Source organism: Meles meles, chromosome 6, assembly GCF_922984935.1.
Source record: "Meles meles chromosome 6, mMelMel3.1 paternal haplotype, whole genome shotgun sequence".
NCBI classification, from domain to species: domain Eukaryota; kingdom Metazoa; phylum Chordata; class Mammalia; order Carnivora; family Mustelidae; genus Meles; species Meles meles.
In genome coordinates this window covers 24,436,782-24,458,225 of record NC_060071.1, presented here as the reverse complement: position 1 = coordinate 24,458,225, position 21,444 = coordinate 24,436,782, and the positions used below count along the sequence as shown (strand labels likewise).

At 67.6% G+C, this 21,444-nt stretch overlaps 13 non-coding genes across 13 annotated transcripts; all 13 read right to left on the bottom strand.

Annotated features, from left to right (window-relative positions):
- Positions 1–1,276: 1,276 nt before the first annotated feature.
- LOC123945453 lies at positions 1,277–1,357 on the bottom strand. The gene has a single exon (XR_006819280.1). It is a non-coding gene; the product is annotated as a small nucleolar RNA SNORD115 (small nucleolar RNA).
- A 1,584-nt stretch (positions 1,358–2,941) lies between these two features.
- LOC123945601 lies at positions 2,942–3,022 on the bottom strand. Its single transcript, XR_006819421.1, has one exon. It is a non-coding gene; the product is annotated as a small nucleolar RNA SNORD115 (small nucleolar RNA).
- A 1,600-nt stretch (positions 3,023–4,622) lies between these two features.
- Positions 4,623–4,703, bottom strand: LOC123945452. Its single transcript, XR_006819279.1, has one exon. It is a non-coding gene; the product is annotated as a small nucleolar RNA SNORD115 (small nucleolar RNA).
- Positions 4,704–6,287: 1,584 nt separating this feature from the next.
- Positions 6,288–6,368, bottom strand: LOC123945600. The gene has a single exon (XR_006819420.1). It is a non-coding gene; the product is annotated as a small nucleolar RNA SNORD115 (small nucleolar RNA).
- A 1,600-nt stretch (positions 6,369–7,968) lies between these two features.
- LOC123945451 lies at positions 7,969–8,049 on the bottom strand. The gene has a single exon (XR_006819278.1). It is a non-coding gene; the product is annotated as a small nucleolar RNA SNORD115 (small nucleolar RNA).
- A 1,584-nt stretch (positions 8,050–9,633) lies between these two features.
- On the bottom strand, positions 9,634–9,714 carry LOC123945599. The gene has a single exon (XR_006819419.1). It is a non-coding gene; the product is annotated as a small nucleolar RNA SNORD115 (small nucleolar RNA).
- A 1,600-nt stretch (positions 9,715–11,314) lies between these two features.
- LOC123945450 lies at positions 11,315–11,395 on the bottom strand. The gene has a single exon (XR_006819277.1). It is a non-coding gene; the product is annotated as a small nucleolar RNA SNORD115 (small nucleolar RNA).
- A 1,584-nt stretch (positions 11,396–12,979) lies between these two features.
- On the bottom strand, positions 12,980–13,060 carry LOC123945598. Its single transcript, XR_006819418.1, has one exon. It is a non-coding gene; the product is annotated as a small nucleolar RNA SNORD115 (small nucleolar RNA).
- A 1,600-nt stretch (positions 13,061–14,660) lies between these two features.
- On the bottom strand, positions 14,661–14,741 carry LOC123945449. Its single transcript, XR_006819276.1, has one exon. It is a non-coding gene; the product is annotated as a small nucleolar RNA SNORD115 (small nucleolar RNA).
- Positions 14,742–16,325: 1,584 nt separating this feature from the next.
- On the bottom strand, positions 16,326–16,406 carry LOC123945597. Its single transcript, XR_006819417.1, has one exon. It is a non-coding gene; the product is annotated as a small nucleolar RNA SNORD115 (small nucleolar RNA).
- Positions 16,407–18,006: 1,600 nt separating this feature from the next.
- LOC123945448 lies at positions 18,007–18,087 on the bottom strand. Its single transcript, XR_006819275.1, has one exon. It is a non-coding gene; the product is annotated as a small nucleolar RNA SNORD115 (small nucleolar RNA).
- Positions 18,088–19,671: 1,584 nt separating this feature from the next.
- On the bottom strand, positions 19,672–19,752 carry LOC123945596. The gene has a single exon (XR_006819416.1). It is a non-coding gene; the product is annotated as a small nucleolar RNA SNORD115 (small nucleolar RNA).
- A 1,600-nt stretch (positions 19,753–21,352) lies between these two features.
- Positions 21,353–21,433, bottom strand: LOC123945447. Its single transcript, XR_006819274.1, has one exon. It is a non-coding gene; the product is annotated as a small nucleolar RNA SNORD115 (small nucleolar RNA).
- Positions 21,434–21,444: the final 11 nt, after the last annotated feature.

Below are 21,444 nucleotides of genomic sequence, written 5' to 3'. Positions count from 1 at the left end.
CCAAGGGCCCGGCTGCCCTTTCCGGGGCATCCCAAAGCAATGGAGACCGTGGTCCCTGTGGGAGCCCAGCCTTCTGGAGAACGGCCCCTGACCATGGCATGGACCACAGGGCTTTGGCCGGGTCCCCGCTGTCTCCCGGAGTGGCGAGCCAAGAGCGGCGGCCCGGGAGGTTTGGCCAGGACGCCGCCCACCCTCTCCTGGAGCCACCTGGGAGCCAAGGACCTGAGCCCCTGCCCGGGAAGCCAAAGGTTGCCGGGGCCCAGGGCTCCCCCACGGCCGAGCGGGGAAAGCCAGGTCACTCTCCACCACGGCAGCAAGGCACACCGCCCGCTGGCCGCTCTGGACGAGGGACCTGACTCGGCCCGTGCAGTGCCGCTTCACCACGACCCTATCCCGGGTGCTTGAGAGTCTCAGGTGAGAGGCTGAGCCCCAACGGCTGCTGTGGCCTGGGACGTGCAGTTTCTGCCCCCCCGCCCCAGTGGAACCGTGCCGTCTGGCCAGCTCAACGAATCCTCGTGGGCTCTTCGGAAGTGGCCTCCCGGGGCCCCAAACGCCTTGGTCGTCTGCAGGACGGGACAGGAGCTCGGGCCAGTGCAGCCCGCAGAAACCTGCCATGGGCCGGGCCTTGAGCAACAAGGTGTTGCTCAAGGGCACAGTGGCCTCCGAGTCCACGGGTCTCACGTCCACTCCCTTTCTGGGCCCCCCGGACACGCCGCAATTGATCAGGAGGCCTCGGGTGCACCTGGGCCTTGGGCGGCCAGCCCGCGCTTTCCAGGCCTTGTCAGCCCCCCGGCCCACGTTTCGCGATCCCTGCCCCTGGGATGGCTCAGGGGCACACGCTCACGGGGACTTCGGTGCCGTCCGGACAATGAGGACCCGCATCCCCAGCCCAGGCCCAGCTGCGGAGTCCCTGCTGGGGTCCCCGCTTCCCGATGCCAGGCCAAGGGGTCTGGGGCCTCCCTCGGAGCCCAGAGGCTTCCGCTCACCTCTCCTGGTGGGAGACGCGCCAAGAACCTTGCCAGCCAGGCCCGCTGAAAGACACAAGGACACAAGGGTGGCTAAGCCCTGGCTCTCGGGCAGCTGTCCGGGGAAGAGGCCTGGGTCGGTAGACCAGCTGGAACGCCAGAACACCCCGTCGGCACCCGCAGGTGCACCGACGTCCGGGGGCCACAGCAGAGAGCCTCGAGAGGTGGTTCTCCTCCCGCGGCCACCTGCAGCGCACCCTCACTGCCCCGACGCTCTGGGGGAGGCTGACCCCGGCACGGTCCCCTGCCTTGGGCCTCAGCGTAATCCTATTGAGCGTGATTTTTAGGTCCTCATCGCTCTTCGAGACCATATGAGTTCTCATCATTGACCCAAGCACGCCCGAGGCGACGCGGGAGGTCCCCTACCACCCAGAAGTTGCTTACCGAGGCTGCTCTCAGGACAGCGCCATACCCCGGCTTCCTGAGGCATGGGACCTGGCGGCGGGGCTGGGCGATGCAAGACTTGGTGGTCAGGGCCAGATCCTCGCTTGGGGATGGGGGCCTAAGGAGGGAGGGGGAGGCCGGCCGTCGGAACGGCGTGCTCGCTGGCCCGTGCCATGCCGCCAAGAACTCTCCAGCCCGAAGCCCTGGCCGGTGCTGTCCAGGCGGGCGGCTGACCCACCCAGGGCTCGGGTCCGCGGGCAAGGGGCAGGACACAAGGGACCCGCTGCCCATCCCTGGCCTTCCCAAATCCACGGAGATCCGGGCCCCCGTGGGAGCCTCCCCTTGCTAGGAAAGGCCCCAGAGCATGGCCTGGAGCACAGGGATTTCCAGTGCTCCCCCGATGTCTGCCGGGGCCCCAAGCAAAGCGTGGCGCACCCGGAAGTGAGGGCCCGAAGGACGCCTTCCCACACATGGGGACCGCGGTGGTCTAGGGACCCGGGCCCTGGCACTCGCAGCCAACGGTGGCCCCCAGGCCCTGATCGCCCAGGGCGAAAAAGGGAATCGCGTCTCACCGTCTCCCACCAAGCAGCGCAAGGCGGGAGACCGCGGCCCGCCCTGCAGGAGGGTCCTGACTCTCCCCTTGTGGCGGCGCTTCCTCTGGGGGCCTCAGAGGACCGGCTCAGCCCCATGGCCTGCTGTGGCCCGGGGCTCGCCACTCTTCCCCTGGGCCAGGGAAACCTTGCTGACTCGGGAAATCCGAGGAAACATTCGAGGGCTGTACTTCAGCAGCCTCCCGTGCCCTGCTTACACTTGGGCGTCTGCTGCATTCTTCATGAGCTCTGCCCTCTCCAGCCCTCTCCAGAACCATCGGCTGGGGTGACTCGAGCGACAACCACTCGCTGAAGGGGACAGAGGGCCCTGACACCAAGGGACTCACGTCCGCTCTCTTCTCGGGCGCACAGGACACAGCTGGACGTACAAGGAGGCCTCAGGTCCATGTGGGACGACGGCGGCATGCCCCCAGCCCCCAGTCGTTGCCAGTGACCTGGCCCAACTTTCCCATTCCCTGCACGTGGGATTGCTGAAGGGCGGCTGTGCATGGGCAGGTCCACGCTGTGTGGGCCACCACAGCCCCCATCCCTAGCACAGTGCTGGAGCCGGGGCCCGTGCGGGGATCCGGGCTCCGCGGACAATGCCCATGGCGCCTGGCATCTCCCTGCAGGCCCAGAGTCTTCCACTCACCTCTCTTGGGTCACGCCGCACCAAGTTCCGGCCCCCGAGGCCCGCTGAAAGACACAAGGGGCAACGGTCTCCTAAGCAATGGCACCGAGGGAGCTGTCCTGCGAGGTGGATTGGGTCCGGAGGCCGGGCGGAACGCCTCACGACCTCGAGCGGACCCCTGACGGGCACAGACAGGCCAGGGCCAGCACGGGGAGCCCCGAGGGTACGATGGCCTCACGCCCACAACTGCGGCGCACCTCCAGGGTCCCCAGGGTCTGGGGGAGGCTGATCCCGGCACAGACGCCTGTCTTGGGCCTCAGCGTAATCCTATTGAGCATGATTTTTAGGTCATCATCGCTCTTCGAGACCACTTGAGTTCTCATCACTGACCCAAGCAAGCTGGTGGCGATGCGTGCGGCCTCGGGGCACCCCGAAGCTGCTTACCGGGGCTGCATTCCGCACCGCGTCCATGCCCCCGGGTCCTGAGACGTGAGACCTCTGGGCAGGGCGGGGCCAAGCAAGACGTGCTCATCTGGGCGAGCTTCTCGATTGTGGATGGGTTTCTAAGGAGAGACGGAGAGACCAGCTGTCCAAACGTCCTGGTCTGAAGCGCCTGCCGTGCGGCCCAGGGCCCCCTTTCCCGGAGTCCTGGCCACTGGGGGCCCGGCAGAGTTCGGAGCCAAGCATGGCAGGTGTCCGCCAGGAAGGAGCCGGGCCCAAGGGCCCGGCTGCCCTTTCCGGGGCATCCCAAAGCAATGGAGACCGTGGTCCCTGTGGGAGCCCAGCCTTCTGGAGAACGGCCCCTGACCATGGCATGGACCACAGGGCTTTGGCCGGGTCCCCGCTGTCTCCCGGAGTGGCGAGCCAAGAGCGGCGGCCCGGGAGGTTTGGCCAGGACGCCGCCCACCCTCTCCTGGAGCCACCTGGGAGCCAAGGACCTGAGCCCCTGCCCGGGAAGCCAAAGGTTGCCGGGGCCCAGGGCTCCCCCACGGCCGAGCGGGGAAAGCCAGGTCACTCTCCACCACGGCAGCAAGGCACACCGCCCGCTGGCCGCTCTGGACGAGGGACCTGACTCGGCCCGTGCAGTGCCGCTTCACCACGACCCTATCCCGGGTGCTTGAGAGTCTCAGGTGAGAGGCTGAGCCCCAACGGCTGCTGTGGCCTGGGACGTGCAGTTTCTGCCCCCCCGCCCCAGTGGAACCGTGCCGTCTGGCCAGCTCAACGAATCCTCGTGGGCTCTTCGGAAGTGGCCTCCCGGGGCCCCAAACGCCTTGGTCGTCTGCAGGACGGGACAGGAGCTCGGGCCAGTGCAGCCCGCAGAAACCTGCCATGGGCCGGGCCTTGAGCAACAAGGTGTTGCTCAAGGGCACAGTGGCCTCCGAGACCACGGGTCTCACGTCCACTCCCTTTCTGGGCCCCCCGGACACGCCGCAATTGATCAGGAGGCCTCGGGTGCACCTGGGCCTTGGGCGGCCAGCCCGCGCTTTCCAGGCCTTGTCAGCCCCCCGGCCCACGTTTCGCGATCCCTGCCCCTGGGATGGCTCAGGGGCACACGCTCACGGGGACTTCGGTGCCGTCCGGACAATGAGGACCCGCATGCCCAGCCCAGGCCCAGCTGCGGAGTCCCTGCTGGGGTCCCCGCTTCCCGATGCCAGGCCAAGGGGTCTGGGGCCTCCCTCGGAGCCCAGAGGCTTCCGCTCACCTCTCCTGGTGGGAGACGCGCCAAGAACCTTGCCAGCCAGGCCCGCTGAAAGACACAAGGACACAAGGGTGGCTAAGCCCTGGCTCTCGGGCAGCTGTCCGGGGAAGAGGCCTGGGTCGGTAGACCAGCTGGAACGCCAGAACACCCCGTCGGCACCCGCAGGTGCACCGACGTCCGGGGGCCACAGCAGAGAGCCTCGAGAGGTGGTTCTCCTCCCGCGGCCACCTGCAGCGCACCCTCACTGCCCCGACGCTCTGGGGGAGGCTGACCCCGGCACGGTCCCCTGCCTTGGGCCTCAGCGTAATCCTATTGAGCGTGATTTTTAGGTCCTCATCGCTCTTCGAGACCATATGAGTTCTCATCATTGACCCAAGCACGCCCGAGGCGACGCGGGAGGTCCCCTACCACCCAGAAGCTGCTTACCGAGGCTGCTCTCAGGACGGCGCCATACCCCGGCTTCCTGAGGCATGGGACCTGGCGGCGGGGCTGGGCGATGCAAGACTTGGTGGTCAGGGCCAGATCCTCGCTTGGGGATGGGGGCCTAAGGAGGGAGGGGGAGGCCGGCCGGCGGAACGGCGTGCTCGCTGGCCCGTGCCATGCCGCCAAGAACTCTCCAGCCCGAAGCCCTGGCCGGTGCTGTCCAGGCGGGCGGCTGACCCACCCAGGGCTCGGGTCCGCGGGCAAGGGGCAGGACACAAGGGACCCGCTGCCCATCCCTGGCCTTCCCAAATCCACGGAGATCCGGGCCCCCGTGGGAGCCTCCCCTTGCTGAGAAAGGCCCCAGAGCATGGCCTGGAGCACAGGGATTTCCAGTGCTCCCCCGATGTCTGCCGGGGCCCCAAGCAAAGCGTGGCGCACCCGGATGTGAGGGCCCGAAGGACGCCTTCCCACACATGGGGACCGCGGTGGTCTAGGGACCCGGGCCCTGGCACTCGCAGCCAACGGTGGCCCCCAGGCCCTGATCGCCCAGGGCGAAAAAGGGAATCGCGTCTCACCGTCTCCCACCAAGCAGCGCAAGGCGGGAGACCGCGGCCCGCCCTGCAGGAGGGTCCTGACTCTCCCCTTGTGGCGGCGCTTCCTCTGGGGGCCTCAGAGGACCGGCTCAGCCCCATGGCCTGCTGTGGCCCGGGGCTCGCCACTCTTCCCCTGGGCCAGGGAAACCTTGCTGACTCGGGAAATCCGAGGAAACATTCGAGGGCTGTACTTCAGCAGCCTCCCGTGCCCTGCTTACACTTGGGCGTCTGCTGCATTCTTCATGAGCTCTGCCCTCTCCAGCCCTCTCCAGAACCATCGGCTGGGGTGACTCGAGCGACAACCACTCGCTGAAGGGGACAGAGGGCCCTGACACCAAGGGACTCACGTCCGCTCTCTTCTCGGGCGCACAGGACACAGCTGGACGTACAAGGAGGCCTCAGGTCCATGTGGGACGACGGCGGCATGCCCCCAGCCCCCAGTCGTTGCCAGTGACCTGGCCCAACTTTCCCATTCCCTGCACGTGGGATTGCTGAAGGGCGGCTGTGCATGGGCAGGTCCACGCTGTGTGGGCCACCACAGCCCCCATCCCTAGCACAGTGCTGGAGCCGGGGCCCGTGCGGGGATCCGGGCTCCGCGGACAATGCCCATGGCGCCTGGCATCTCCCTGCAGGCCCAGAGTCTTCCACTCACCTCTCTTGGGTCACGCCGCACCAAGTTCCGGCCCCCGAGGCCCGCTGAAAGACACAAGGGGCAACGGTCTCCTAAGCAATGGCACCGAGGGAGCTGTCCTGCGAGGTGGATTGGGTCCGGAGGCCGGGCGGAACGCCTCACGACCTCGAGCGGACCCCTGACGGGCACAGACAGGCCAGGGCCAGCACGGGGAGCCCCGAGGGTACGATGGCCTCACGCCCACAACTGCGGCGCACCTCCAGGGTCCCCAGGGTCTGGGGGAGGCTGATCCCGGCACAGACGCCTGTCTTGGGCCTCAGCGTAATCCTATTGAGCATGATTTTTAGGTCATCATCGCTCTTCGAGACCACTTGAGTTCTCATCACTGACCCAAGCAAGCTGGTGGCGATGCGTGCGGCCTCGGGGCACCCCGAAGCTGCTTACCGGGGCTGCATTCCGCACCGCGTCCATGCCCCCGGGTCCTGAGACGTGAGACCTCTGGGCAGGGCGGGGCCAAGCAAGACGTGCTCATCTGGGCGAGCTTCTCGATTGTGGATGGGTTTCTAAGGAGAGACGGAGAGACCAGCTGTCCAAACGTCCTGGTCTGAAGCGCCTGCCGTGCGGCCCAGGGCCCCCTTTCCCGGAGTCCTGGCCACTGGGGGCCCGGCAGAGTTCGGAGCCAAGCATGGCAGGTGTCCGCCAGGAAGGAGCCGGGCCCAAGGGCCCGGCTGCCCTTTCCGGGGCATCCCAAAGCAATGGAGACCGTGGTCCCTGTGGGAGCCCAGCCTTCTGGAGAACGGCCCCTGACCATGGCATGGACCACAGGGCTTTGGCCGGGTCCCCGCTGTCTCCCGGAGTGGCGAGCCAAGAGCGGCGGCCCGGGAGGTTTGGCCAGGACGCCGCCCACCCTCTCCTGGAGCCACCTGGGAGCCAAGGACCTGAGCCCCTGCCCGGGAAGCCAAAGGTTGCCGGGGCCCAGGGCTCCCCCACGGCCGAGCGGGGAAAGCCAGGTCACTCTCCACCACGGCAGCAAGGCACACCGCCCGCTGGCCGCTCTGGACGAGGGACCTGACTCGGCCCGTGCAGTGCCGCTTCACCACGACCCTATCCCGGGTGCTTGAGAGTCTCAGGTGAGAGGCTGAGCCCCAACGGCTGCTGTGGCCTGGGACGTGCAGTTTCTGCCCCCCCGCCCCAGTGGAACCGTGCCGTCTGGCCAGCTCAACGAATCCTCGTGGGCTCTTCGGAAGTGGCCTCCCGGGGCCCCAAACGCCTTGGTCGTCTGCAGGACGGGACAGGAGCTCGGGCCAGTGCAGCCCGCAGAAACCTGCCATGGGCCGGGCCTTGAGCAACAAGGTGTTGCTCAAGGGCACAGTGGCCTCCGAGACCACGGGTCTCACGTCCACTCCCTTTCTGGGCCCCCCGGACACGCCGCAATTGATCAGGAGGCCTCGGGTGCACCTGGGCCTTGGGCGGCCAGCCCGCGCTTTCCAGGCCTTGTCAGCCCCCCGGCCCACGTTTCGCGATCCCTGCCCCTGGGATGGCTCAGGGGCACACGCTCACGGGGACTTCGGTGCCGTCCGGACAATGAGGACCCGCATCCCCAGCCCAGGCCCAGCTGCGGAGTCCCTGCTGGGGTCCCCGCTTCCCGATGCCAGGCCAAGGGGTCTGGGGCCTCCCTCGGAGCCCAGAGGCTTCCGCTCACCTCTCCTGGTGGGAGACGCGCCAAGAACCTTGCCAGCCAGGCCCGCTGAAAGACACAAGGACACAAGGGTGGCTAATCCCTGGCTCTCGGGCAGCTGTCCGGGGAAGAGGCCTGGGTCGGTAGACCAGCTGGAACGCCAGAACACCCCGTCGGCACCCGCAGGTGCACCGACGTCCGGGGGCCACAGCAGAGAGCCTCGAGAGGTGGTTCTCCTCCCGCGGCCACCTGCAGCGCACCCTCACTGCCCCGACGCTCTGGGGGAGGCTGACCCCGGCACGGTCCCCTGCCTTGGGCCTCAGCGTAATCCTATTGAGCGTGATTTTTAGGTCCTCATCGCTCTTCGAGACCATATGAGTTCTCATCATTGACCCAAGCACGCCCGAGGCGACGCGGGAGGTCCCCTACCACCCAGAAGCTGCTTACCGAGGCTGCTCTCAGGACAGCGCCATACCCCGGCTTCCTGAGGCATGGGACCTGGCGGCGGGGCTGGGCGATGCAAGACTTGGTGGTCAGGGCCAGATCCTCGCTTGGGGATGGGGGCCTAAGGAGGGAGGGGGAGGCCGGCCGTCGGAACGGCGTGCTCGCTGGCCCGTGCCATGCCGCCAAGAACTCTCCAGCCCGAAGCCCTGGCCGGTGCTGTCCAGGCGGGCGGCTGACCCACCCAGGGCTCGGGTCCGCGGGCAAGGGGCAGGACACAAGGGACCCGCTGCCCATCCCTGGCCTTCCCAAATCCACGGAGATCCGGGCCCCCGTGGGAGCCTCCCCTTGCTAGGAAAGGCCCCAGAGCATGGCCTGGAGCACAGGGATTTCCAGTGCTCCCCCGATGTCTGCCGGGGCCCCAAGCAAAGCGTGGCGCACCCGGAAGTGAGGGCCCGAAGGACGCCTTCCCACACATGGGGACCGCGGTGGTCTAGGGACCCGGGCCCTGGCACTCGCAGCCAACGGTGGCCCCCAGGCCCTGATCGCCCAGGGCGAAAAAGGGAATCGCGTCTCACCGTCTCCCACCAAGCAGCGCAAGGCAGGAGACCGCGGCCCGCCCTGCAGGAGGGTCCTGACTCTCCCCTTGTGGCGGCGCTTCCTCTGGGGGCCTCAGAGGACCGGCTCAGCCCCACGGCCTGCTGTGGCCCGGGACTCGCCACTCTTCCCCTGGGCCAGGGAAACCTTGCTGACTCGGGAAATCCGAGGAAACATTCGAGGGCTGTACTTCAGCAGCCTCCCGTGCCCTGCTTACACTTGGGCGTCTGCTGCATTCTTCATGAGCTCTGCCCTCTCCAGCCCTCTCCAGAACCATCGGCTGGGGTGACTCGAGCGACAACCACTCGCTGAAGGGGACAGAGGGCCCTGACACCAAGGGACTCACGTCCGCTCTCTTCTCGGGCGCACAGGACACAGCTGGACGTACAAGGAGGCCTCAGGTCCATGTGGGACGACGGCGGCATGCCCCCAGCCCCCAGTCGTTGCCAGTGACCTGGCCCAACTTTCCCATTCCCTGCACGTGGGATTGCTGAAGGGCGGCTGTGCATGGGCAGGTCCACGCTGTGTGGGCCACCACAGCCCCCATCCCTAGCACAGTGCTGGAGCCGGGGCCCGTGCGGGGATCCGGGCTCCGCGGACAATGCCCATGGCGCCTGGCATCTCCCTGCAGGCCCAGAGTCTTCCACTCACCTCTCTTGGGTCACGCCGCACCAAGTTCCGGCCCCCGAGGCCCGCTGAAAGACACAAGGGGCAACGGTCTCCTAAGCAATGGCACCGAGGGAGCTGTCCTGCGAGGTGGATTGGGTCCGGAGGCCGGGCGGAACGCCTCACGACCTCGAGCGGACCCCTGACGGGCACAGACAGGCCAGGGCCAGCACGGGGAGCCCCGAGGGTACGATGGCCTCACGCCCACAACTGCGGCGCACCTCCAGGGTCCCCAGGGTCTGGGGGAGGCTGATCCCGGCACAGACGCCTGTCTTGGGCCTCAGCGTAATCCTATTGAGCATGATTTTTAGGTCATCATCGCTCTTCGAGACCACTTGAGTTCTCATCACTGACCCAAGCAAGCTGGTGGCGATGCGTGCGGCCTCGGGGCACCCCGAAGCTGCTTACCGGGGCTGCATTCCGCACCGCGTCCATGCCCCCGGGTCCTGAGACGTGAGACCTCTGGGCAGGGCGGGGCCAAGCAAGACGTGCTCATCTGGGCGAGCTTCTCGATTGTGGATGGGTTTCTAAGGAGAGACGGAGAGACCAGCTGTCCAAACGTCCTGGTCTGAAGCGCCTGCCGTGCGGCCCAGGGCCCCCTTTCCCGGAGTCCTGGCCACTGGGGGCCCGGCAGAGTTCGGAGCCAAGCATGGCAGGTGTCCGCCAGGAAGGAGCCGGGCCCAAGGGCCCGGCTGCCCTTTCCGGGGCATCCCAAAGCAATGGAGACCGTGGTCCCTGTGGGAGCCCAGCCTTCTGGAGAACGGCCCCTGACCATGGCATGGACCACAGGGCTTTGGCCGGGTCCCCGCTGTCTCCCGGAGTGGCGAGCCAAGAGCGGCGGCCCGGGAGGTTTGGCCAGGACGCCGCCCACCCTCTCCTGGAGCCACCTGGGAGCCAAGGACCTGAGCCCCTGCCCGGGAAGCCAAAGGTTGCCGGGGCCCAGGGCTCCCCCACGGCCGAGCGGGGAAAGCCAGGTCACTCTCCACCACGGCAGCAAGGCACACCGCCCGCTGGCCGCTCTGGACGAGGGACCTGACTCGGCCCGTGCAGTGCCGCTTCACCACGACCCTATCCCGGGTGCTTGAGAGTCTCAGGTGAGAGGCTGAGCCCCAACGGCTGCTGTGGCCTGGGACGTGCAGTTTCTGCCCCCCCGCCCCAGTGGAACCGTGCCGTCTGGCCAGCTCAACGAATCCTCGTGGGCTCTTCGGAAGTGGCCTCCCGGGGCCCCAAACGCCTTGGTCGTCTGCAGGACGGGACAGGAGCTCGGGCCAGTGCAGCCCGCAGAAACCTGCCATGGGCCGGGCCTTGAGCAACAAGGTGTTGCTCAAGGGCACAGTGGCCTCCGAGACCACGGGTCTCACGTCCACTCCCTTTCTGGGCCCCCCGGACACGCCGCAATTGATCAGGAGGCCTCGGGTGCACCTGGGCCTTGGGCGGCCAGCCCGCGCTTTCCAGGCCTTGTCAGCCCCCCGGCCCACGTTTCGCGATCCCTGCCCCTGGGATGGCTCAGGGGCACACGCTCACGGGGACTTCGGTGCCGTCCGGACAATGAGGACCCGCATGCCCAGCCCAGGCCCAGCTGCGGAGTCCCTGCTGGGGTCCCCGCTTCCCGATGCCAGGCCAAGGGGTCTGGGGCCTCCCTCGGAGCCCAGAGGCTTCCGCTCACCTCTCCTGGTGGGAGACGCGCCAAGAACCTTGCCAGCCAGGCCCGCTGAAAGACACAAGGACACAAGGGTGGCTAATCCCTGGCTCTCGGGCAGCTGTCCGGGGAAGAGGCCTGGGTCGGTAGACCAGCTGGAACGCCAGAACACCCCGTCGGCACCCGCAGGTGCACCGACGTCCGGGGGCCACAGCAGAGAGCCTCGAGAGGTGGTTCTCCTCCCGCGGCCACCTGCAGCGCACCCTCACTGCCCCGACGCTCTGGGGGAGGCTGACCCCGGCACGGTCCCCTGCCTTGGGCCTCAGCGTAATCCTATTGAGCGTGATTTTTAGGTCCTCATCGCTCTTCGAGACCATATGAGTTCTCATCATTGACCCAAGCACGCCCGAGGCGACGCGGGAGGTCCCCTACCACCCAGAAGCTGCTTACCGAGGCTGCTCTCAGGACAGCGCCATACCCCGGCTTCCTGAGGCATGGGACCTGGCGGCGGGGCTGGGCGATGCAAGACTTGGTGGTCAGGGCCAGATCCTCGCTTGGGGATGGGGGCCTAAGGAGGGAGGGGGAGGCCGGCCGGCGGAACGGCGTGCTCGCTGGCCCGTGCCATGCCGCCAAGAACTCTCCAGCCCGAAGCCCTGGCCGGTGCTGTCCAGGCGGGCGGCTGACCCACCCAGGGCTCGGGTCCGCGGGCAAGGGGCAGGACACAAGGGACCCGCTGCCCATCCCCGGCCTTCCCAAATCCACGGAGATCCGGGCCCCCGTGGGAGCCTCCCCTTGCTGAGAAAGGCCCCAGAGCATGGCCTGGAGCACAGGGATTTCCAGTGCTCCCCCGATGTCTGCCGGGGCCCCAAGCAAAGCGTGGCGCACCCGGATGTGAGGGCCCGAAGGACGCCTTCCCACACATGGGGACCGCGGTGGTCTAGGGACCCGGGCCCTGGCACTCGCAGCCAGCGGTGGCCCCCAGGCCCTGATCGCCCAGGGCGAAAAAGGGAATCGCGTCTCACCGTCTCCCACCAAGTAGCGCAAGGCAGGAGACCGCGGCCCGCCCTGCAGGAGGGTCCTGACTCTCCCCTTGTGGCGGCGCTTCCTCTGGGGGCCTCAGAGGACCGGCTCAGCCCCACGGCCTGCTGTGGCCCGGGACTCGCCACTCTTCCCCTGGGCCAGGGAAACCTTGCTGACTCGGGAAATCCGAGGAAACATTCGAGGGCTGTACTTCAGCAGCCTCCCGTGCCCTGCTTACACTTGGGCGTCTGCTGCATTCTTCATGAGCTCTGCCCTCTCCAGCCCTCTCCAGAACCATCGGCTGGGGTGACTCGAGCGACAACCACTCGCTGAAGGGGACAGAGGGCCCTGACACCAAGGGACTCACGTCCGCTCTCTTCTCGGGCGCACAGGACACAGCTGGACGTACAAGGAGGCCTCAGGTCCATGTGGGACGACGGCGGCATGCCCCCAGCCCCCAGTCGTTGCCAGTGACCTGGCCCAACTTTCCCATTCCCTGCACGTGGGATTGCTGAAGGGCGGCTGTGCATGGGCAGGTCCACGCTGTGTGGGCCACCACAGCCCCCATCCCTAGCACAGTGCTGGAGCCGGGGCCCGTGCGGGGATCCGGGCTCCGCGGACAATGCCCATGGCGCCTGGCATCTCCCTGCAGGCCCAGAGTCTTCCACTCACCTCTCTTGGGTCACGCCGCACCAAGTTCCGGCCCCCGAGGCCCGCTGAAAGACACAAGGGGCAACGGTCTCCTAAGCAATGGCACCGAGGGAGCTGTCCTGCGAGGTGGATTGGGTCCGGAGGCCGGGCGGAACGCCTCACGACCTCGAGCGGACCCCTGACGGGCACAGACAGGCCAGGGCCAGCACGGGGAGCCCCGAGGGTACGATGGCCTCACGCCCACAACTGCGGCGCACCTCCAGGGTCCCCAGGGTCTGGGGGAGGCTGATCCCGGCACAGACGCCTGTCTTGGGCCTCAGCGTAATCCTATTGAGCATGATTTTTAGGTCATCATCGCTCTTCGAGACCACTTGAGTTCTCATCACTGACCCAAGCAAGCTGGTGGCGATGCGTGCGGCCTCGGGGCACCCCGAAGCTGCTTACCGGGGCTGCATTCCGCACCGCGTCCATGCCCCCGGGTCCTGAGACGTGAGACCTCTGGGCAGGGCGGGGCCAAGCAAGACGTGCTCATCTGGGCGAGCTTCTCGATTGTGGATGGGTTTCTAAGGAGAGACGGAGAGACCAGCTGTCCAAACGTCCTGGTCTGAAGCGCCTGCCGTGCGGCCCAGGGCCCCCTTTCCCGGAGTCCTGGCCACTGGGGGCCCGGCAGAGTTCGGAGCCAAGCATGGCAGGTGTCCGCCAGGAAGGAGCCGGGCCCAAGGGCCCGGCTGCCCTTTCCGGGGCATCCCAAAGCAATGGAGACCGTGGTCCCTGTGGGAGCCCAGCCTTCTGGAGAACGGCCCCTGACCATGGCATGGACCACAGGGCTTTGGCCGGGTCCCCGCTGTCTCCCGGAGTGGCGAGCCAAGAGCGGCGGCCCGGGAGGTTTGGCCAGGACGCCGCCCACCCTCTCCTGGAGCCACCTGGGAGCCAAGGACCTGAGCCCCTGCCCGGGAAGCCAAAGGTTGCCGGGGCCCAGGGCTCCCCCACGGCCGAGCGGGGAAAGCCAGGTCACTCTCCACCACGGCAGCAAGGCACACCGCCCGCTGGCCGCTCTGGACGAGGGACCTGACTCGGCCCGTGCAGTGCCGCTTCACCACGACCCTATCCCGGGTGCTTGAGAGTCTCAGGTGAGAGGCTGAGCCCCAACGGCTGCTGTGGCCTGGGACGTGCAGTTTCTGCCCCCCCGCCCCAGTGGAACCGTGCCGTCTGGCCAGCTCAACGAATCCTCGTGGGCTCTTCGGAAGTGGCCTCCCGGGGCCCCAAACGCCTTGGTCGTCTGCAGGACGGGACAGGAGCTCGGGCCAGTGCAGCCCGCAGAAACCTGCCATGGGCCGGGCCTTGAGCAACAAGGTGTTGCTCAAGGGCACAGTGGCCTCCGAGACCACGGGTCTCACGTCCACTCCCTTTCTGGGCCCCCCGGACACGCCGCAATTGATCAGGAGGCCTCGGGTGCACCTGGGCCTTGGGCGGCCAGCCCGCGCTTTCCAGGCCTTGTCAGCCCCCCGGCCCACGTTTCGCGATCCCTGCCCCTGGGATGGCTCAGGGGCACACGCTCACGGGGACTTCGGTGCCGTCCGGACAATGAGGACCCGCATCCCCAGCCCAGGCCCAGCTGCGGAGTCCCTGCTGGGGTCCCCGCTTCCCGATGCCAGGCCAAGGGGTCTGGGGCCTCCCTCGGAGCCCAGAGGCTTCCGCTCACCTCTCCTGGTGGGAGACGCGCCAAGAACCTTGCCAGCCAGGCCCGCTGAAAGACACAAGGACACAAGGGTGGCTAATCCCTGGCTCTCGGGCAGCTGTCCGGGGAAGAGGCCTGGGTCGGTAGACCAGCTGGAACGCCAGAACACCCCGTCGGCACCCGCAGGTGCACCGACGTCCGGGGGCCACAGCAGAGAGCCTCGAGAGGTGGTTCTCCTCCCGCGGCCACCTGCAGCGCACCCTCACTGCCCCGACGCTCTGGGGGAGGCTGACCCCGGCACGGTCCCCTGCCTTGGGCCTCAGCGTAATCCTATTGAGCGTGATTTTTAGGTCCTCATCGCTCTTCGAGACCATATGAGTTCTCATCATTGACCCAAGCACGCCCGAGGCGACGCGGGAGGTCCCCTACCACCCAGAAGCTGCTTACCGAGGCTGCTCTCAGGACAGCGCCATACCCCGGCTTCCTGAGGCATGGGACCTGGCGGCGGGGCTGGGCGATGCAAGACTTGGTGGTCAGGGCCAGATCCTCGCTTGGGGATGGGGGCCTAAGGAGGGAGGGGGAGGCCGGCCGTCGGAACGGCGTGCTCGCTGGCCCGTGCCATGCCGCCAAGAACTCTCCAGCCCGAAGCCCTGGCCGGTGCTGTCCAGGCGGGCGGCTGACCCACCCAGGGCTCGGGTCCGCGGGCAAGGGGCAGGACACAAGGGACCCGCTGCCCATCCCCGGCCTTCCCAAATCCACGGAGATCCGGGCCCCCGTGGGAGCCTCCCCTTGCTGAGAAAGGCCCCAGAGCATGGCCTGGAGCACAGGGATTTCCAGTGCTCCCCCGATGTCTGCCGGGGCCCCAAGCAAAGCGTGGCGCACCCGGATGTGAGGGCCCGAAGGACGCCTTCCCACACATGGGGACCGCGGTGGTCTAGGGACCCGGGCCCTGGCACTCGCAGCCAGCGGTGGCCCCCAGGCCCTGATCGCCCAGGGCGAAAAAGGGAATCGCGTCTCACCGTCTCCCACCAAGTAGCGCAAGGCAGGAGACCGCGGCCCGCCCTGCAGGAGGGTCCTGACTCTCCCCTTGTGGCGGCGCTTCCTCTGGGGGCCTCAGAGGACCGGCTCAGCCCCACGGCCTGCTGTGGCCCGGGACTCGCCACTCTTCCCCTGGGCCAGGGAAACCTTGCTGACTCGGGAAATCCGAGGAAACATTCGAGGGCTGTACTTCAGCAGCCTCCCGTGCCCTGCTTACACTTGGGCGTCTGCTGCATTCTTCATGAGCTCTGCCCTCTCCAGCCCTCTCCAGAACCATCGGCTGGGGTGACTCGAGCGACAACCACTCGCTGAAGGGGACAGAGGGCCCTGACACCAAGGGACTCACGTCCGCTCTCTTCTCGGGCGCACAGGACACAGCTGGACGTACAAGGAGGCCTCAGGTCCATGTGGGACGACGGCGGCATGCCCCCAGCCCCCAGTCGTTGCCAGTGACCTGGCCCAACTTTCCCATTCCCTGCACGTGGGATTGCTGAAGGGCGGCTGTGCATGGGCAGGTCCACGCTGTGTGGGCCACCACAGCCCCCATCCCTAGCACAGTGCTGGAGCCGGGGCCCGTGCGGGGATCCGGGCTCCGCGGACAATGCCCATGGCGCCTGGCATCTCCCTGCAGGCCCAGAGTCTTCCACTCACCTCTCTTGGGTCACGCCGCACCAAGTTCCGGCCCCCGAGGCCCGCTGAAAGACACAAGGGGCAACGGTCTCCTAAGCAATGGCACCGAGGGAGCTGTCCTGCGAGGTGGATTGGGTCCGGAGGCCGGGCGGAACGCCTCACGACCTCGAGCGGACCCCTGACGGGCACAGACAGGCCAGGGCCAGCACGGGGAGCCCCGAGGGTACGATGGCCTCACGCCCACAACTGCGGCGCACCTCCAGGGTCCCCAGGGTCTGGGGGAGGCTGATCCCGGCACAGACGCCTGTCTTGGGCCTCAGCGTAATCCTATTGAGCATGATTTTTAGGTCATCATCGCTCTTCGAGACCACTTGAGTTCTCATCACTGACCCAAGCAAGCTGGTGGCGATGCGTGCGGCCTCGGGGCACCCCGAAGCTGCTTACCGGGGCTGCATTCCGCACCGCGTCCATGCCCCCGGGTCCTGAGACGTGAGACCTCTGGGCAGGGCGGGGCCAAGCAAGACGTGCTCATCTGGGCGAGCTTCTCGATTGTGGATGGGTTTCTAAGGAGAGACGGAGAGACCAGCTGTCCAAACGTCCTGGTCTGAAGCGCCTGCCGTGCGGCCCAGGGCCCCCTTTCCCGGAGTCCTGGCCACTGGGGGCCCGGCAGAGTTCGGAGCCAAGCATGGCAGGTGTCCGCCAGGAAGGAGCCGGGCCCAAGGGCCCGGCTGCCCTTTCCGGGGCATCCCAAAGCAATGGAGACCGTGGTCCCTGTGGGAGCCCAGCCTTCTGGAGAACGGCCCCTGACCATGGCATGGACCACAGGGCTTTGGCCGGGTCCCCGCTGTCTCCCGGAGTGGCGAGCCAAGAGCGGCGGCCCGGGAGGTTTGGCCAGGACGCCGCCCACCCTCTCCTGGAGCCACCTGGGAGCCAAGGACCTGAGCCCCTGCCCGGGAAGCCAAAGGTTGCCGGGGCCCAGGGCTCCCCCACGGCCGAGCGGGGAAAGCCAGGTCACTCTCCACCACGGCAGCAAGGCACACCGCCCGCTGGCCGCTCTGGACGAGGGACCTGACTCGGCCCGTGCAGTGCCGCTTCACCACGACCCTATCCCGGGTGCTTGAGAGTCTCAGGTGAGAGGCTGAGCCCCAACGGCTGCTGTGGCCTGGGACGTGCAGTTTCTGCCCCCCCGCCCCAGTGGAACCGTGCCGTCTGGCCAGCTCAACGAATCCTCGTGGGCTCTTCGGAAGTGGCCTCCCGGGGCCCCAAACGCCTTGGTCGTCTGCAGGACGGGACAGGAGCTCGGGCCAGTGCAGCCCGCAGAAACCTGCCATGGGCCGGGCCTTGAGCAACAAGGTGTTGCTCAAGGGCACAGTGGCCTCCGAGACCACGGGTCTCACGTCCACTCCCTTTCTGGGCCCCCCGGACACGCCGCAATTGATCAGGAGGCCTCGGGTGCACCTGGGCCTTGGGCGGCCAGCCCGCGCTTTCCAGGCCTTGTCAGCCCCCCGGCCCACGTTTCGCGATCCCTGCCCCTGGGATGGCTCAGGGGCACACGCTCACGGGGACTTCGGTGCCGTCCGGACAATGAGGACCCGCATCCCCAGCCCAGGCCCAGCTGCGGAGTCCCTGCTGGGGTCCCCGCTTCCCGATGCCAGGCCAAGGGGTCTGGGGCCTCCCTCGGAGCCCAGAGGCTTCCGCTCACCTCTCCTGGTGGGAGACGCGCCAAGAACCTTGCCAGCCAGGCCCGCTGAAAGACACAAGGACACAAGGGTGGCTAAGCCCTGGCTCTCGGGCAGCTGTCCGGGGAAGAGGCCTGGGTCGGTAGACCAGCTGGAACGCCAGAACACCCCGTCGGCACCCGCAGGTGCACCGACGTCCGGGGGCCACAGCAGAGAGCCTCGAGAGGTGGTTCTCCTCCCGCGGCCACCTGCAGCGCACCCTCACTGCCCCGACGCTCTGGGGGAGGCTGACCCCGGCACGGTCCCCTGCCTTGGGCCTCAGCGTAATCCTATTGAGCGTGATTTTTAGGTCCTCATCGCTCTTCGAGACCATATGAGTTCTCATCATTGACCCAAGCACGCCCGAGGCGACGCGGGAGGTCCCCTACCACCCAGAAGCTGCTTACCGAGGCTGCTCTCAGGACAGCGCCATACCCCGGCTTCCTGAGGCATGGGACCTGGCGGCGCGGCTGGGCGATGCAAGACTTGGTGGTCAGGGCCAGATCCTCGCTTGGGGATGGGGGCCTAAGGAGGGAGGGGGAGGACGGCCGTCGGAACGGCGTGCTCGCTGGCCCGTGCCATGCCGCCAAGAACTCTCCAGCCCGAAGCCCTGGCCGGTGCTGTCCAGGCGGGCGGCTGACCCACCCAGGGCTCGGGTCCTCGGGCAAGGGGCAGGACACAAGGGACCCGCTGCCCATCCCTGGCCTTCCCAAATCCACGGAGATCCGGGCCCCCGTGGGAGCCTCCCCTTGCTGAGAAAGGCCCCAGAGCATGGCCTGGAGCACAGGGATTTCCAGTGCTCCCCCGATGTCTGCCGGGGCCCCAAGCAAAGCGTGGCGCACCCGGATGTGAGGGCCCGAAGGACGCCTTCCCACACATGGGGACCGCGGTGGTCTAGGGACCCGGGCCCTGGCACTCGCAGCCAGCGGTGGCCCCCAGGCCCTGATCGCCCAGGGCGAAAAAGGGAATCGCGTCTCACCGTCTCCCACCAAGCAGCGCAAGGCGGGAGACCGCGGCCCGCCCTGCAGGAGGGTCCTGACTCTCCCCTTGTGGCGGCACTTCCTCTGGGGGCCTCAGAGGACCGGCTCAGCCCCACGGCCTGCTGTGGCCCGGGGCTCGCCACTCTTCCCCTGGGCCAGGGAAACCTTGCTGACTCGGGAAATCCGAGGAAACATTCGAGGGCTGTACTTCAGCAGCCTCCCGTGCCCTGCTTACACTTGGGCGTCTGCTGCATTCTTCATGAGCTCTGCCCTCTCCAGCCCTCTCCAGAACCATCGGCTGGGGTGACTCGAGCGACAACCACTCGCTGAAGGGGACAGAGGGCCCTGACACCAAGGGACTCACGTCCGCTCTCTTCTCGGGCGCACAGGACACAGCTGGACGTACAAGGAGGCCTCAGGTCCATGTGGGACGACGGCGGCATGCCCCCAGCCCCCAGTCGTTGCCAGTGACCTGGCCCAACTTTCCCATTCCCTGCACGTGGGATTGCTGAAGGGCGGCTGTGCATGGGCAGGTCCACGCTGTGTGGGCCACCACAGCCCCCATCCCTAGCACAGTGCTGGAGCCGGGGCCCGTGCGGGGATCCGGGCTCCGCGGACAATGCCCATGGCGCCTGGCATCTCCCTGCAGGCCCAGAGTCTTCCACTCACCTCTCTTGGGTCACGCCGCACCAAGTTCCGGCCCCCGAGGCCCGCTGAAAGACACAAGGGGCAACGGTCTCCTAAGCAATGGCACCGAGGGAGCTGTCCTGCGAGGTGGATTGGGTCCGGAGGCCGGGCGGAACGCCTCACGACCTCGAGCGGACCCCTGACGGGCACAGACAGGCCAGGGCCAGCACGGGGAGCCCCGAGGGTACGATGGCCTCACGCCCACAACTGCGGCGCACCTCCAGGGTCCCCAGGGTCTGGGGGAGGCTGATCCCGGCACAGACGCCTGTCTTGGGCCTCAGCGTAATCCTATTGAGCATGATTTTTAGGTCATCATCGCTCTTCGAGACCACTTGAGTTCTCATCACTGACCCAAGCAAGCTGGTGGCGATGCGTGCGGCCTCGGGGCACCCCGAAGCTGCTTACCGGGGCTGCATTCCGCACCGCGTCCATGCCCCCGGGTCCTGAGACGTGAGACCTCTGGGCAGGGCGGGGCCAAGCAAGACGTGCTCATCTGGGCGAGCTTCTCGATTGTGGATGGGTTTCTAAGGAGAGACGGAGAGACCAGCTGTCCAAACGTCCTGGTCTGAAGCGCCTGCCGTGCGGCCCAGGGCCCCCTTTCCCGGAGTCCTGGCCACTGGGGGCCCGGCAGAGTTCGGAGCCAAGCATGGCAGGTGTCCGCCAGGAAGGAGCCGGGCCCAAGGGCCCGGCTGCCCTTTCCGGGGCATCCCAAAGCAATGGAGACCGTGGTCCCTGTGGGAGCCCAGCCTTCTGGAGAACGGCCCCTGACCATGGCATGGACCACAGGGCTTTGGCCGGGTCCCCGCTGTCTCCCGGAGTGGCGAGCCAAGAGCGGCGGCCCGGGAGGTTTGGCCAGGACGCCGCCCACCCTCTCCTGGAGCCACCTGGGAGCCAAGGACCTGAGCCCCTGCCCGGGAAGCCAAAGGTTGCCGGGGCCCAGGGCTCCCCCACGGCCGAGCGGGGAAAGCCAGGTCACTCTCCACCACGGCAGCAAGGCACACCGCCCGCTGGCCGCTCTGGACGAGGGACCTGACTCGGCCCGTGCAGTGCCGCTTCACCACGACCCTATCCCGGGTGCTTGAGAGTCTCAGGTGAGAGGCTGAGCCCCAACGGCTGCTGTGGCCTGGGACGTGCAGTTTCTGCCCCCCCGCCCCAGTGGAACCGTGCCGTCTGGCCAGCTCAACGAATCCTCGTGGGCTCTTCGGAAGTGGCCTCCCGGGGCCCCAAACGCCTTGGTCGTCTGCAGGACGGGACAGGAGCTCGGGCCAGTGCAGCCCGCAGAAACCTGCCATGGGCCGGGCCTTGAGCAACAAGGTGTTGCTCAAGGGCACAGTGGCCTCCGAGACCACGGGTCTCACGTCCACTCCCTTTCTGGGCCCCCCGGACACGCCGCAATTGATCAGGAGGCCTCGGGTGCACCTGGGCCTTGGGCGGCCAGCCCGCGCTTTCCAGGCCTTGTCAGCCCCCCGGCCCACGTTTCGCGATCCCTGCCCCTGGGATGGCTCAGGGGCACACGCTCACGGGGACTTCGGTGCCGTCCGGACAATGAGGACCCGCATCCCCAGCCCAGGCCCAGCTGCGGAGTCCCTGCTGGGGTCCCCGCTTCCCGATGCCAGGCCAAGGGGTCTGGGGCCTCCCTCGGAGCCCAGAGGCTTCCGCTCACCTCTCCTGGTGGGAGACGCGCCAAGAACCTTGCCAGCCAGGCCCGCTGAAAGACACAAGGACACAAGGGTGGCTAAGCCCTGGCTCTCGGGCAGCTGTCCGGGGAAGAGGCCTGGGTCGGTAGACCAGCTGGAACGCCAGAACACCCCGTCGGCACCCGCAGGTGCACCGACGTCCGGGGGCCACAGCAGAGAGCCTCGAGCGGTGGTTCTCCTCCCGCGGCCACCTGCAGCGCACCCTCACTGCCCCGACGCTCTGGGGGAGGCTGACCCCGGCACGGTCCCCTGCCTTGGGCCTCAGCGTAATCCTATTGAGCGTGATTTTTAGGTCCTCATCGCTCTTCGAGACCATATGAGTTCTCATCATTGACCCAAGCACGCCCG